The sequence below is a fragment of the Passer domesticus genome, chromosome 20, assembly GCF_036417665.1.
Source record: "Passer domesticus isolate bPasDom1 chromosome 20, bPasDom1.hap1, whole genome shotgun sequence".
In the NCBI taxonomy this organism is placed as follows: Eukaryota; Metazoa; Chordata; class Aves; order Passeriformes; family Passeridae; genus Passer; species Passer domesticus.
Window position 1 is genome coordinate 3,265,825 of NC_087493.1, and position 16,390 is coordinate 3,282,214.

A 16,390-nucleotide genomic window follows, 5' to 3' on the forward strand; every position below is an offset into this window, starting at 1 on the left:
GAAAGGTTTCCAGTTTTAGTCATTGTTGTGTAACCCTGGAAGAGTTTCAGCTCCGAGACCACAAATGTGACAAGTCAGAACCTTCAGGGCTGCTTTGGGATTGGCTCCAAGGCTTGTTCCTTTAAAAAAAATCCACCACCCACAAAACCTAAATAAATCTATTGCAGGGCAGCATTAAGGCTCTTCCTTCTTTCCTTCCTTCCTTCCTCTCACTCTTTTTGTTGCAATCAAACAACTCACAGCCGATCCTTCTGCTTCTGATCTGTCCTGCCCCTGTCCCAGGCTGCTCCAAGTACAGCCTGGCTTGGACATTCCAGGGATCCAGGGGCACCACAGCTGCTCTGGGCACCTGTGCCAGGGCCTGCCCACCTCACAGCCAGGAATTCCTTCCCAAAATCCCATCCAACCCTGCTCTTGGTCAGTTTGAGCCAACTGGTTATCCCGGGATACTCCAACATCCCTGTGCCACTTATCCATGAATATTCCAGTATTCCTGTGCCCCTTATCCAGGGATATTCAAACATCCCTGTGCCCCTTAACCATGAATAATCCAATATTCCTGTGCACTTTATCCAGGGATACTCCAAAATCCCTGTGCCCTTATCCAGGAATATTCCAATATTCATGTGCACTTTATCCAGGGATATTCCAATATTCCTGTGCTCTTATCCAGGGATATTCCAACATCCCTGTGCCTTTATTCAGGAATATTCCAACATTCCTGTACCTCTTATCCAGGAATATTCCAATAGTCCTGTGCCCTTATCCAGGAATATTCCAATATTCCTGTACCCCTTATCCCAGGATATTCCAATATTCCTGTGTTCCTTACCCAGAAATATTCCAACATCCCTGTGCCACTTACCCAGGGATATTCCAAATTTCTTATGCCCCTTATCCAGGGATATTCCAACATTCCGGTGCCCCATATCCAGGAATAATCCAATATTCCTGTGCTGCTTATTTAGGGATATTCCAATATTCCTGTGCCCTTTCTTCAGGGATATTCCAAAATACCCAAGCCAACATATTTCATGTTTGTCAGCTCAGATCCCCACAGTCACTGAAGGGCAGCTCTACAAGGAGAAACGGAATACAAAATTCCCTAATTAATGAAAAAAAATTAAAATAATTAAAATATTGTATATATATATATATATATATAATTTTATATATTTTAAATAAAAAGAAAACAAATAAAAGTAAGTACTGGATGATCTTTAAGGTCCCTTCCAACTGAAACCATTCTGATTCTAATACACCAAAACCAGAGCACAATATTATTTATTGCTTAGACTCCTTATTCAATGCCTCCCTACAGACAGAGACCTAAAGTGTGAATATCAAAGTGTTTACTGAACATTTTAAAGAGCAGACGTGGACACCAAAGAGCAGCAGAGCTCTGCAGAGATTTTTGAGTCACACAATGGTGCCGTGATCCCCACGGGAACAACTCACAGCAACAGATATAGAGACATTTAATTCATCTCAGTGAAACCAGATCTGCTTACAACAAAACCAATAAAAATAAAAATAAAAATAAAAATAAACAATAAACAATAAACAATAAAAATAAACAATAAACATAAAAATAAACATAAAAATAAACATAAAAATAAAACTAAAAGTGAAGAAGTTTGGCCCCTTAAATTCAGAGAAGACAGACTGGAAGCTGCTCCTTGGTGAAGGCTGGTTGCCCATTTTGGAGCCACAGGTTCAAAGGGAAGCAGCTCTCTGCTTCCCACCCAGAGCAATTCCCAAAATCCATGGAAAGCTGCGAATGTCTCTTTTAATTTATTTGCACTGCATGGCTCCAGCCAGGAGCAGCAGTGCAAACACTGAATACCAAGAGAAATGGAAAGTGCTGGCAACTCAAAGCTCTTGATTTGGGGCCTTGCTGCCATTTCCTTGTCCCAGCCACTTTGGCAAGGGGGAAATGTGTGAAAAATGCGTATTTTATGACTGGATTTAGGCAAATATTAAAATGAATATTATATGTATTATGTTGAAAAGTTATGATGTATTAATTTTCTTAAGTAGTGTGTTAAATATAGTTTTAGGTTATACCATAATGTTAAAATAGAAACTATGCCATGTAAGATACTTTTTTTTTAAGAGAGGACTTGCACCAGATAGGAGCCATAGGACAGCTAAATCTTTCAGAGAAAGAGAATTTATTGCTTTTTTATCAGAAGAAATTATCTTCTTCCCACCTTGCTGAGCCCTGATGACACCATTAGGATTAATAGGAAGAAGCTGACGCTGACCAGACAGAATCCTGTGTTTGAATGGAAATTATGCATCATGTATGAGATGTATGAGTATGCAACAGGCTGTTGCTTTTAAGGGTTAATCCTCTGTTAACGGGGGTCTTTTTTTGGGCTTATTTTGCCCAGAAAGAGGTACCCGGACTGTTCATAACTCTTTGTTTTTATTGTCTTGTATTGTCCTAAATTTTAATTGTCCAAATATTTATTACTCTAATTATATTACTATTTTTATAACCATTTTATTACTATTAAACTTTTAAAAATTCTAAAAACAAGTGATTGGCGTTTTTCACAAAACCTAAAACTGTTCCCTCTGGGGAGTCTCTCGCTCTTCCTCGGAACCCTGAGCTCCCAGCAGCTCCTGCAGGAGGGACTGAGCCAGCAATCCCAGCTCAGCCTCCCCTCCTGGGGTGCTCCAGTACAGCTGAACCCAAACTGGGACTGAACTGGGATGGCCCAGCAGGGAAACAGAGTGAGCAGGAACACCTGAGCTGAGCCTCAGAGGTGACCCTGAGTTCTGCTGTTTCGAGAGCTTTTTGTATTTATTTTTTTAATTTAATTTTTGTTTCCTTTTTAGTTTTAATTTTTTTTTTGTATTAATAATATTTTTGGATGGTTTTGCTAATTATTTTTTTGCATGTCTTGGAGTAGGTAAGGTATTGTTATAATTATGATGATAATTTATATATATATATGCATATTTAAATTTTAAAAAATTATTAATTATCTAAATTTAATAAATTATATTAAAATATCGAATTTATTTTTATTATGGTGTAAGTTCAATTTATTGAGTAAATTCTTTAATCATGTTTATTATTAATTTTTATTTTATTTATATTTTAATTATATGTTTTTATTCATGGATTTTGAATTATTAGATAGGTTTATGTAATATATTTTATTAAAAATTTTATGTTTATGTATTAGTAAAATAAAATTTATTGGTTTTTGTAGTTATTATTTATATATGTTTTTATATGTTATTTTTTTATTAGAGTTTTGTTATTTTTGTAGAGTTGCATGTTTTATATTTTTGATATTGGTCAATAAATAAATATGAACATCACTTAATGTGAGGGAAGCAGTACAATCCCACACTGGAATGGAGCAGCTGGGCCACTGGCATCCCCTCCTGCTGCCTGGAAATTCCGGGTCCAGGTTCTGCTGGACCATTTGCACCTTGAAATTCAGCAGGACAGAAGAGTCTCCACTTCTGCTCCAGCTCCCGCAGTTTCAGTTCCTAAAGCTGCTGCAGCTGGGACTCATCCTAGAGCAGAACATCATGGAGTGCTTTGGGTTGGAAGGACCTCCAAGATCATTTTCTTCCAGCCCTGCCTTGGACAGGGGCACCTCCCGTGGACCAGGGTGCTCCAACCTGGCCCTGGGCACTGCCAGGGATGGGACAGCTGAAAAAATACATTTTATATCCCAATTCTCCGTTTGGACATCAGTAACCAACCTATTCCTTAACTCAGCAGGCCCCTGGGCTTTAATGCAAATCAGCTGCGAGGCAATCAAACGCTAATTAGCATTTCCTCCTCCCTGGCTCACGGGTGTCTGTCCTGATGCCCAGGCAAGCTTCACTCCCACCCTTCTGCAGGTTCCACCCCACCCTGCTCCTCAGGGATTTCCCTCAGCCTTCAGAGCCCCAGAACATTCCTCGAGGAACTTTTTCCCCCGGCCCTCGTTGGCCCAGGAGCAGAGAACAGTTTGTTGCAGCTGTGAATAGCCGTGATGTAATTAATGAATTAATGTAATCAGCAGTAGGTGAGCGGCAGGCCAGGAACAATGACAGAGTGAGATCAGAGAGTGCTGAGCACTCATTTCACAGAGCCAACTGTTGCTGTTCTGGCCCTTCCCAAAACACAGCAGGTTATTTATGAATAATCTGGGAATCTGGGGGCGGGCAGGAGCTGATATTCCAGGAGGGTTCTTCCAGGGACAGCTTCCCTAACGTCACCCCAGCAGCTCTGCTTCCTGAGCTCCTCTGCTTCCTGTTTGCTGCAAACTGGGCACAAAGGACAGGCCAGGGGACAGCACGGCCTGGAGACACTGCATTGCCAGTGGGCCCCTTTTCAGGGGTACTCCAGCATCCCTGGGCCCCTGATCCTGAGATATTCCAACATTCCTGGGCCCCTTATCCATGAATATTCCCATATTCCTGTGTCCCTTATCCAGGGATATTCCAACATTCCTGGGCCCCTTATCCATGAATATTCCCATATTCCTGTGTCCCTTACCCAGGGATATTCAAATATTCCCATACCACTTATCCAGGGATATTCCTGGGCCCTTTATTTAGGGATATTGCAAAATTCCTGTGCTCCTTATTCATGAATATTCCAATATTCCTGTGTCCCTTACCCAGAGATACTCCAGTATTGCTGTGTTCCTTATCCAGGGATATTCCTGTGTCCCTTATCCAGGAACATTCCAATATTCCTGTGCCCCTAATTCATCAACATTTCAATATTTGTGTGTCACTTATCCATGAATATTCTAACATTCCTGTGTCCCTTTATCCAAGGATATTCCAACATTCCTGTGCTCCTTATGCAGGGATATTCCAACATTCCTTCCAGAGATATTCCAATATTCCTGTGTCCCTTATCCATGAGTATTCCAAAATTCCTGTGCCCCTTACCCTGAGATATTCTAATATTCCTGTGCCCCTTATCCAGGAGTAATCCAATATTCCTGTGCCCCTTATTCAGGGATATTGCAAAATTCCTGTGCCCCTTTTCCAGGGATATTCCAATATTCCTGTGCTCCTTACTCAGGTCTGTAGATGTGAGCAATGTATATATGTAGAAGTTGCCTCTAATAAAAAAATTAAATGTAGAGATTGTTTTGAACAGGACTTTCCCTCCCTGTGACTCACACAGAGGCTGATTTGTGCCCCTCAAGGCCCGGGATTGGAGCTCTGAGTGTGGAACTCTGATTGGAATTCTTGGTGTGGAAGGTTTTTCCCCAGCCCTGCTGAGAGCAGGAGATCCTGGATGGGAATCCAGCCCATCCCCAGCTGTGTGCCACCAAGCTGCTCAGCCAGCCGTGTTTTTCCTGTTTTACTTCTCCAGGCAAACAGTGTGAAGGAGCGAGCAGATCTTATCAGAGCCCATGTTAACAAAAATACATCAAATACAAACCTGCTACATTGCAAATGTCAACACTCCACACACACACAAAAATGATATCTAAACTGCACTAGGGTTGATTTTATTGCCAAAGCAATTCCTTAACATTGTTTTGAGAGACAACTTTTCTGTTTGGCCTCACAGGTGCTGTGGGCCTGTGAAATAAATGTCTCTTTTATTTATTCCATAATACCATTACAGGGTGCTGTCACCAGGGACAAGAGCGTGGCTGAAGAGAATTTCACCCTCTGGTTTGAAATTTACTGCCACTGTCCTTTTTCACTCTAGGTTAGTTGGGAGTTGGATAAATGATTTGCCATCAGAATTAAATTAAATTCAAGAGCGATGTACTCAGCCTCAGTGGGAGATTTATCTTATCCTATTTTGTACCCTGTATTTTTCACGGGTTGTTTTTACTCCTGTTCTCACTGAATAAAATGGAATTGCAGCATCACTTGCTCAGAGTCCTTCCAAATTCAAACCCAAATCCAAAGGCGATTAACGAAACCCCAAATCATTCCCAAGGCCTGACCAGCCCCAAATCACGAGCTCAGACTGGTGGAGTTCCTCTTCTGGAACTTTCCATGTGATGCTAAGCTCCATCACCTCGGGATGAGAGGAACTTCAGGAAGTGAAGTCTTTGAAGAACACAAAGTGGTGTTTCACACAGGGAAAGAAAAAAAACCCCACAACACCAAAAATAAACCCCCCCCCCCCCCAAAAAAAAAAAACCCTAAAAATAAAAACCCAAAAGAATAAAAACCAAAACATCACTCGGGTGTCTTAATTTGGGAGCAACCTCAAATCTGACCATAGGAGAGAAAGAAAGTTTGTATTAAGCAGAATGAAAAAGTGATCACAGAGGTGCTGGAACAATGCCAAGAGTGCTGGAACAAAGGGAAAGCGTTCTGAGTGCAATAATGGCCCCAAACATCCCTGAGAATGGGCTGATGCCTTTTTGGGACTACTAAAAACAGAGGCCAGACAAAATTATGATAATAAATAGTGGTTATATTTATTGAAGGGCCTTCAGGTATATTTAGGGCAGAAAAAGCCCACCCAAAATGGACAAGGGGTCACAGGTTTTGACACTTTTATAAGTTTGGTCCATTTGAATATTGGGGGCTCATCTTCCAAATACAGCTTCAGCTAATGAAGTCATTTACCCCAAGTTTGCTGTCCCAAGTTCATTTTTGTTTCCATCTCTCAGGCCTGAGGCAGTGAGGTGTCCTTGACTGCCAGGCCTGGAGAGGAATTGTTGTGTCTGTCCAAAGTGGGAAAGCAGCAGCTCACACTGCACATGGAGTTTAGAGTCCTACACTGCAGAATTTCAGGATTACAAATATAAAAAAAAAATATAAAAGCTAAAATCCTGAGGCATCAGAGCCTCCAGCCCAACCCAGAGCTGCAGGGATGGAGGGATGTCCCTGCTGCTGTCTGCAGTCACCCAGGACTCTGCTCCTGGTGTCTGAAGGAGCTGCCAGGGGCTCCAGCCACGCCGTGACGTGTGTTGATAATTATGATCTTATGCCACAGGTTTGCTCTCGGGGTGTTTTTCCAATCAGGCTCGGAGATCTCTTTGTTCTGCCGTGTAAAACCCGGCTTTGAGGTCACTCCTCGCCTTCCACACCCTTGGCTGTTTATGGACGCAAAGCTCCGAGCCCGTTTCCCACTGGGGAGGACAAGCAACAGGTTGTGTCGTTGTCTGGCTCAATTGTTCTCCAGGAACAATTCCAAGGAGAGGAACGGCTCACCAGCTTGGGGCTTTATTGTGGTAAAAGCCTCCTATCAACAATGAAAGGATGTGCAGGGTACCAGCCTGTGACTGAGGAAAAAATCTGCTTTTCATATTAAAACATGAATGGGAATCACCTCCATTGATTCAAAAGGAAAATTGGTTAAAGGTTCAACGGCCACCTGCTTGAAATGAGTCTTGCAACATTCCTGACCCCTTATCCAGGGATATTCCAGTATTCCTGTGCCCCTTTTCCAGGAATATTACAATATTCCTGTGCCCCTTTTCCAGGAATATTCCAATATTCCTGTGCCCCTTTTCCAGGAATATTCCAATATTCCTGTGCCTCTTATCCAGGAATATTCCAATATTCCTGTTCCACTTATCCAGGGATATTCCAATATTCCTGTGCCATTATCCAGGGATATTCCAAAATTCCTGTGCCCCTTATCCATTAATAGTCCAACTTTGCTCTGCTCCTTATCCATGAATATTCCAATATTCCTGTCCCCCTTATGCATGAATACTTAAATTCTAAAGGCCATTTCTGATGCCACCAAAACAGGTGGCTCTGGATTTCTGTGTGTGACAGAGGTCAGCAGGGACATCCCAAGGGATGCCAACCTTTCTGTGTGTTTATATTAGAAGACTGAATTATTCAAAATTGAAATTTTAAAATAACCTCAGTTGAATAATTGAAAAATGAATTATTTAAGACCTGTGCTTTTGGTTCAGGGCAGATTTTGGCACCCTAAATCTGCATTTCCTTAAAGCTGCAGGCAGCACATTCTCCTGTCCCAGTCCTGGGCATTGTATCCATTTAGACAGAACTCTGGGATCTTCCAGAATAAAAGGATCCTTATTGTAGGAGATGGAAAAATGTCCAGGCAGGAGGGATGAAATACTGCCCCTCCACACTGAACAGGGAACCTTTTCTTCCCGTGCTGCTTCAGGACTTGCTCCTGCAAGGTCTCATCTGTCAGCAGATGCAATCAGGTCTAAGAGCCTGAATTACCCTCCTGGAAATCACTGGGAATTGTTTTGGTGATAGAAAACCCAGCCAGGGTGGAAAGTTCTCCAGCAGGTTTGGGTCAGGACCTGCAGAAAGGAGCCTTGGGTGCTCAGAACCATCCCTGGTGCAGGTTTGGGTCAGGACCTGCAGAAAGGAGCCTTGGGTGCTCAGAACCATCCCTGGTGCCAGGACAGCCTCTCATTAGGGCTCTGTGCAGCAAGCTTGGGTTTCACACTATTCCTCCCACCCCCCCTGGCACACACAGGCTCTGGTTCATTTGGAAAACAAAATGATTAACGGCATTTTCCCAGTTTTTCCACTGAGCAGATTTCAGCGAGGTCTGTCACAAGCTGAAGAATTTGCAGGAATAGTGTCAATCTGATGTCACAGTGGCAATAAATCCTATTGTGCTGGATTGCATTCTGCCCATTAAAACGCTGTGACCTATTGTCATCCAAGCGGAACCACATTCCACTGGCTGCTCAAAAGGTTCTGATTTCACTCTCGATTGTTGCCAGGGCAACTGCACCTCCATCCAAAACTGCCTCACCAATCACTGAACTCCATTTGAACAGGCTGGAGATAAAGCAAAGCACTAATTACTTATTCCCACTGAAAAAGTCCAAATCAAACCTTTTTCTGAGGCCTGAATACCAGAAACTCGCAGAGCTCATGGAGGGTTACTTGGGGGTTTTTTTGCATGAGGCACCAATTGCCTCATTTCTTTGTGGAATAACTGGTCGTGGTGACAAAATACCATGAAAAGATTAATATTCTAAGTCCATCCAGAGCAAGAGTGCACTGAAAATCTCACCACAGGCTGCTCCTGGAAAGAGTCCTCACTCGGTTGTGGAAAACTGAAAGGATTTTCATGAATAGTCAGACAGCTGGTGAAGGCTTGTGAGTGGAAATAGAAATATTTGAATTTCCCCGTTGAGATTTCTGGTGGAAAGTGGCCTGTGTTTTATGGCCTCTGCTTTTATGAAGTGAATATCATCTCCATGGCTCAGATTTGTCCTAATCTATCTTTGAGTGGGACAAAGCCAGGTAGGAAATTGCTCTTTCTCCCAGGATGAAATGCTGGGGATCAGCATTTCCTGGAGAGCAAAAGGGGCCACTTGGCCATCCAAAATCGGGTCTGGGAAGTCAGGAGTGAGCAGGGCCAGGTGATGCAGGTTCTGCCACTCCAAAAAACAAAAATGTGCTGCTGATGTGCACATTTGGTGCCAATTTGAAACCAGTTTGGGAGAGAATATTTTAAAAGGAACTGGATGGAGATGCTTTGTGAAGTTGCCTCAGGAATGGAGATGCCTTTATTAAACATGGAAATTTTCCAGCTGTTTCCCAGTAACATTTTACTCTTTTATCCAGGTGAGTCCTTTCACACAGCTCTGTGAGCCTGTCTTCGTTTTCCCTTGAAGAAAACTTGTCTGAAAAAATTGTTGTTCACCAAAATTACCTTTTTTTTTTTTTCAGTTTGTTTGCCAGACAAACAGAAATGTCAGTCCTTAGATCTTCTGTGGGAAGTGTTGACCCATTGTCCTAGCAAGGAGAACCCCAAAATTCAATGGTTCTTCTGCTGAACCTTTCCACAGGAAATTAAGGGCTGAAACCCTCTCCACTCTCCCAGTTCTCCCGCCTACTATGCCACCACAAAGTTGAGAAATTTGAGATTATCCCCCCTGGATTCACCCTCAGAACATGAATGTATCTGCTTTAAAAAGAGGAAGCAATGATGGAATCCTGAGTGGGAAACACAAGAAATGAACAGTTCCTTGTGCAATGCAGCACGGCCACTTCTTGAGCTCCAGCCTTGCCTCCTGCCAGACAGGACAGACAAGTTCTCTTTTACAACTGAGGATGAAAAATGAAGAATCAAATCAAAGCCTTATCCCGGTTTGAACGCAGACAGAAATGGGAGGTGGTATTTTTGTGTTGGGCTCGTTGGTATTTATCACGTAGTGGTTTAATTGCACAATGAATTACTGGAAAGGGATGTTCTGTTACCAAACTTGCTCACCAAAAGCTTGGGGTGAGAATATTGGGCAAGAAAGGTGACTAATAACAGAAAAAGGGGCAGAGCATCAGTCTCCAGAATTTCAGTCACGCCAGGGAGCACTGGGCTGAGGGAGCAGCATCCTGGTGAAAGGTTTATGCTATCTTAAAAAACCAAAACCCCCTCTAAAACATATCCCCTAAACTCAAACCCATCTAAGAGAAAATAAGATAAAAAGATGCCATGCTATTCATTCAAGCCTCTCATTAGAGCATCTTTGTTAAATATGCTAATTTGCAAGGTCTATAAAACGATATATGCAATCTACCTACGTGCATTTCAGTGTATTCCGCCGTAACAAATTGTTGCACCATAAAAATCCTTATCAAGTACTGAAATAAAAGCCCTTTATCCCTTGACTGTGTCTAGATCTTAATTTTCAAACTGAGGTGAGGGAGCAGCGCTGGTGAAAAACTTCCTCAGTGTGAAGTGTTTTCCACCTGACCTTTCCAGGAGCTGTTCAGAGCCTCTGCTGGCAGAGGGCTGGCTCAGATTTCAACCTTTTTGTCCAGGAACAGTCCTTTGCTAAAGTTTTTGTTCTTTTTTGCTCTTTAGGAGAAGCTCCCCGAGCTAATGACCCATCCATCAGTCCCTGCAGTGGCAGGCACAGAAATCCTGGCGAGGACTTGGCTGCTCATTCCAACACTTCTAGCAGAGTTGTTGCTACATTGCTGGAGCCCATCTAAAATATGGATTGCCTGGGCATCACCTGAAGTTAGCGAGTTTGCAGCTGGTTAACTCTGATTGATCAGCTGACATTTGCTCAGCGCTGCCAAACCATCCATCAGCAAGAGCTGTAATAATCCAGGTTTTGTCAGTAATGGATCAAATGCCCAAAATCTGCCGGGCTTGGCTGATTTGGCAGCGCCCATCTCCTTATCTCACTGCACCCACACCTTATGTGGGAAGGGAAGGGAAGGGAAGGGAAGGGAAGGGAAGGGAAGGGAAGAGAAGAGAAGAGAAGAGAAGAGAAGAGAAGAGAAGAGAAGAGAAGAGAAGAGAAGAGAAGAGAAGAGAAGAGAAGAGAAGAGAAGAGAAGAGAAGAGAAGAGAAGAGAAGAGAAGATCCAAAAGTGCTGTGACATTCATTAGTGAAATCTTTGCAGATCAGGAAAGTTAATTTTCCTCCTTTCCTTCTTTCAGTGACTAATTTCTGTTACTGTAACAAGGAGTAAAAAAGTTTATCTCCACCAAAACTTAAATATTCACTTCCTCTTCTCCACCCACTACATTCACTTCAAAAAGCACTCCCTCTCCATTCCAGCTCCGGCAACAATATTACAGAAAACACTCTAAAAGAAGGTTTTTCTATTAATTAAATGTTTATAATCACACTCTGTATCACCATCCCTAGAGAATGAGTCAGGGCTCCCAGGAGAACACAATCCCAGAAAAAAAGGAAAATGATGTAACACCAGGACTGTGTAAAGGTTTTTATCCAGACAGAGCAGCCTGCATCCCCTCTGGATTCCAGCCCTCCCAGCCTGGATTTTCAGCCCTCCCAGCCTGGATTCCCTCTGGGTTTCCAGGCTTGTGGTGGCCACAGCCTGGAGAAGAGCTCTGATCACAGCACAGGCACAAGGATGTGAGGAAGTTTGACAGCAAGGAAGATGCAGAAGCCAGGACTGTGTCAGCAAAGCCCTGGCCAAGGCGTGCCAAGCCTTCCAGTGCATTATCTCTGCCACCTTTCAGCTTGCTCTGCTCAGGTGAGCTGCTCTGGACAGGAGTGGAAACCCCAAAGTCAGCAAGGAGAGGAAATCCTGCCCCCACTCTGCCTCTGGTGTGACCTACCCGGATCCTCAGCCTGCTCAGAAAGGTATCTCAGTTTTCAGGACAGCTTCAAATGTTTGCTCAGGGTGTAGAAATATAGGAATAGAGGGATTTTTAAGGGGGATGAGCAGGATTGTTATTATTATATTTTTTGAAAAAAAAATATTTGTTTAAAATTCTTCTCCTAGGAAGATGAGAAGCCTCAGGGGAAAATAAAAACAATAATTATTTGATTTGTTTCTTTTGTGCTTTGCTGTTTTAAAATGTGGTTTAGATATAGTTTAACCAACAGGTGTATGTTTCATTAGTGTCCTGTGAATTGTTTGTACTTAATAACCAATCACCATCCAGCTGTGTCAGAGCTGTAGCAAAAATCATGAGTTTTTCATTATCTTTTAGCCTTCTGTCTGTATCCTTTCTCTATTCTTTAGTACAGTTTAGTATAACATATATAATATGATATAATAAATATAATATAATAAATATAATATAATATAATATAATATAATATAATATAATATAATATAATATAATAGCCTTCTAAAAACATGGAGTCAAATTCATTATTTCCTCACCTTCACCAGGGTCTCAGAAAATACCACAAAGGATTCTTGTTTTCTCACCTTTTTTTGGGGGATTTTCATGGTTTAGGAGGGGGAAAAGCCTCTCTGCAGGCTCCTTGCACAGACACATTTGTGCACAGGAATGGGGTCACACAGGTGCTCATCCACGGACACTCAGACCCAACAAATTGTGAATATTCCTGTTTGTTCCTCGGCCCACACTCACCCAGTCGCCCCAACAAACCCTGAGCAGGCTCCCCAGGCAGAGCGATCCCTCTGAGTCATTCCCAGCAGCCTTTCTGACACCCTGCCAGCCTCAGTTTCCCCGGGATGAGCTGAGGGTGCCTGTGCTGCTCTGCCCGCCTGGCTCAGGAACCCCAGGGCAGCTCTGAGAGGGTGCTGAGCTCCTCCAGGATTAAAAAAGCAGCACAGAAGGGCACGGAGGAGCTGCCAGAGTGGGGCAGCCCCAGGGTCTGGGTGGTCCCAGAGCCCATCCCCACCTGGGGCCACGCCAGGTGCTCCGGGAGGAGGTGACAGAGCCCTGCAGCTGGCAGCTCTGGAAGGATTTCCCTCCTCTCCTGTTGGATTATGGCTTTTCCTGACCCAGGGATGGGGTAACTGAAGGGTATTTAAAAACTTTTATTCCATTTGCAATCTCATGAGAAGGGTGAGACAATACAGTGTTATAATTCACACCATCACAATCAGAAGCCAATTATTTCCTAATTACAATACACTATAAACGTTTCTTGGCTTATTAGCTTTAACCACGCCATCCTGCAAATGCCTTAAAGCCAATTATCTAAAATGATGGATGCAGGTCCTACTACAATTTAGTTCTATTTCTCCCCAGTATCCAGTCTGATTTGTAAGGCCATCCTTTGAAACTTGTTTCTAGTTCCGTTTCTCTTATTCCATGGTATTTCTCAGTCAGCATTTCTTATCTCAAAGTTTACATACAGATGCACACGATGTGAGCCTTCTACAGAGCTTTAAAAAATTCCTACAAATCCATTTCCCACGTCCTCTGACAAGTTCTCACCCTGATCTGCGGTAATTAGAGCCTGGCTCAGCCCTGCAATTACACCGCTTAGCACCCTCCCTAAACATGGGCTCGAACAAGCTCTGCCTCTCTTTAATATTCAAATTAACACGAATTCCAGCCACTCAAACCGTGTTTCCAAACAACAACTACCGAGCTGCCAGGTTACACTCAAAACACCCCTCCAGCTGAACCACAAGCAGGTTATTCCCACGCGGGGTGTTTAGTCAGTTTAGAGCTCTCTAAGGCAACAGAATTTCTGTTCACGTGTACAAACACAGGGAAAACAGTAATTAAGGAGGTGAGAAATGGGCTTTACCTTAATGTCCTGCTGAGATTTCAAAGAATCTCTGCTTCACTCCCTCCTCTCCTTTGCTCTGTCTCTCTCCCTCTCTTCTTGCATGGCTGGACTGACAGGTTGGCAGAGCTGAGAACGACAGGTTGGGTTTGTTTTTTTAGACACAACTCCTCCCCTTCTCAAAGAGAAGGGAAAAAAAAAAAAGAAGAAGAAGAAAAAAGAAGGCAAGACTGTTTGGGAAAAGTTCACAGAAAATCCCGTCCTTTCAGCACATTCGAGCTGGTGAGAAAAATGCTACTTTGGGGAGCCCAGCAGTTTTCCAAGTGTTTTTTGAGAAAAAGGCTCAAGGTCTGCTTTGCAAGAAGTGTGAAACAACCAAAGGATTTACACCAGGAACCGACCTGACCCCAAACCTTCCCCATTTTCCTGAGAACTGATCCAGAGGTGACTGCAGCCTTGACAAGAGGGCTGTTGAACAAGTGGAAAGGGCTTTCTGAAGGCAGCACAGATATCTTTGGACCTTGGATTTTATCCTTGCATCCCAGCACCAGTCTGGGGAATAAATGTCACCCAGAGGTGTCTGAAGACCTGTTTTTTTCCACTCAGAAACCCGTGCTGCTGGTAACCTCACTGCAGGTTATTTTAAATTCGTGCTTTACTCCGTGCTCTGAATTGGCTGCACAGAGAGCAGCTCAGCTTCTGTCCCTGTCCCCTGAGAGGTGAGAGGATCCCAGAGAGCTGGGGCAGGATTTTACCAGGTCACAGTGAGCACAGAAATGGGGTCAGTGTGGAAAGCTTCCACTTCCACAGGCCTGTCCAGGTGTTCTGGCTCAGGTGAAAAAACTCATTCCTGGGAATGCTCTACTGCAATGCTTTTAGAACCAGGATGCAGACACTGATTTGACCCCAGGTTTATCAATAAATTCTTAATTAGGGCTGTGTCAAACTAATTCAGGTGCTGGTGCCTGTGCCTTCCTGGCCATGGAGCTTTGCTCCTGGCAACCCATGGCACGAGCATCTGCCAATAAATGCCAGGACAGAGCAGCCAAGGGGTTGGTGGCCGGTGGTGAAACAATTCCACCCTCCCACTCCCCTGCAAACTCCAAAAGAAATTACAGTCAGTCTTCTTCAGTCTCTAAAGCTTTTTTAAGTTGGCAGTTTGGGCACAAATCTGCAATTTCCAGGCCTGTTCTCTGCAGAGTCCTGCCTCTTCCTGACCCAGCAAGCAGAAAAACAAACAGACAGTGGAGTAATGACTGTCATCTGCATAAATTTGCATCACAGACTCCTTGAATAGAGCCCCATCTCCTCCGGGTCAGATTTGCACCTGGGTTGGAACAATGAGGATTCAGAGGCTTCCTTTACCTGCCTCAGTGGTGCTGGTGTCCCAGCTCTGAAAAGCCAAAAGGGTTCCAAAACTTGGAAAAAATCCCCAGCCACTTTAATTTAACATTATGGAGATGAAATCAACGGGTGTCATGATGCCTTGAGAAGCTGAGCTGGAGCAGAGGCTGGGCAGAGCTACAGAATAAAGCAGGGATTTATTCAAAGGATCTCCTCCATGGATCCACCTGGGGCAGCACAAGAGCCCAGCCAGGGCTGCACCCAAGATGAACCCAAATGGTCCCAAAATGCACGAGCGCTGCCGGGGTCTCTCCCTGGGCTCAGCTCTGCTCCATGTGCACATTGCAGTTCATTGTCCAGTTCCAGCTGCAGCCCCTGCAGTCCCATCCTGCTTGTTTTTCTCTCTCCAGCCCACGGGGTTTGTGCTCTTGGGCTGAGATTTGGATCATTTGTCCTTGGTGCCCAGCTGGAGCAGGAATTGTTTTGTGTCCCTGCTCTGTGCAGAGAGCTCAGCATCCCCTGATGTGAGCCCAGACCCACACACTAAAGCAGCACAGAACCTGAAAAATAGAAAAGCTGCAGCCTGAGGCATCACTCACACGGAGTCAGTGTGACATCATATCCAAAAACATCTCCTTGCACTTCTTGCAAGCTCAGCTTTATCTCCTGCACCAGGGGAGAGCCACATCCATGGACTCATTCCATCTCTTCCAGGACTTCTTTCCATCCCTTCAGCCACCTGCATTCACACCCTGCCTCTTTCATCAGGAAACTGCTCTCAGTTGTGCTCAGCTCCCCTCTTAAGATGGACACAGAGATAAGGCAGAAAGCTCAGAATTCTTTCCTGCCAGTGGAACCAGTTCCTGGAATCCAGACAGAACCGGGCAAAGTTCAGTGCTAATGGGTGGATGTCACCACATTCTCTTCAAAGAGAAAAGCAAGACACACTTCTTCCCAGGAATATTTCTGGGATTCACATTCTTTGAACATCAGAGAAAGAAAACACAGTTCTTATCACTTGTTGTGCCTGAGTTGTGTCAAAGTAGAATGCAATATGGAGATTGTTTATCCAAAGTTTTGTTTTGTTCCCTTGGCCGGTCAGGGCCAGGAGAGTGTGTGTGTGTGTGTGTGTGTGTGTGTGTGTGTGTTGGACTGTCACGAGAC

At 43.8% G+C, this 16,390-nt stretch overlaps 1 protein-coding gene across 4 annotated transcripts in view; it reads right to left on the bottom strand.

Moving 5' to 3' along the window:
• KCNJ16 (potassium inwardly rectifying channel subfamily J member 16) overlaps positions 1–16,390 on the bottom strand; it is a 41,020-nt gene that overhangs the window by 7,536 nt on the left and 17,094 nt on the right. The window contains exons 3-4 of one of the 4 annotated variants that reach the window (XM_064395303.1): positions 13,904–14,011; positions 866–1,076 (exon numbers count right to left, since the gene is read on the bottom strand). The exons of 1 other annotated variant lie outside the window; for it this stretch is intronic. The gene's annotated coding sequence lies outside the window, so the exon portion shown is untranslated. The remainder of the gene's footprint in view (positions 1–865; positions 1,077–13,903; positions 14,012–16,390) is intronic. 2 more of the 4 variants (XM_064395301.1, XM_064395304.1) reach the window with 2 other exon arrangements.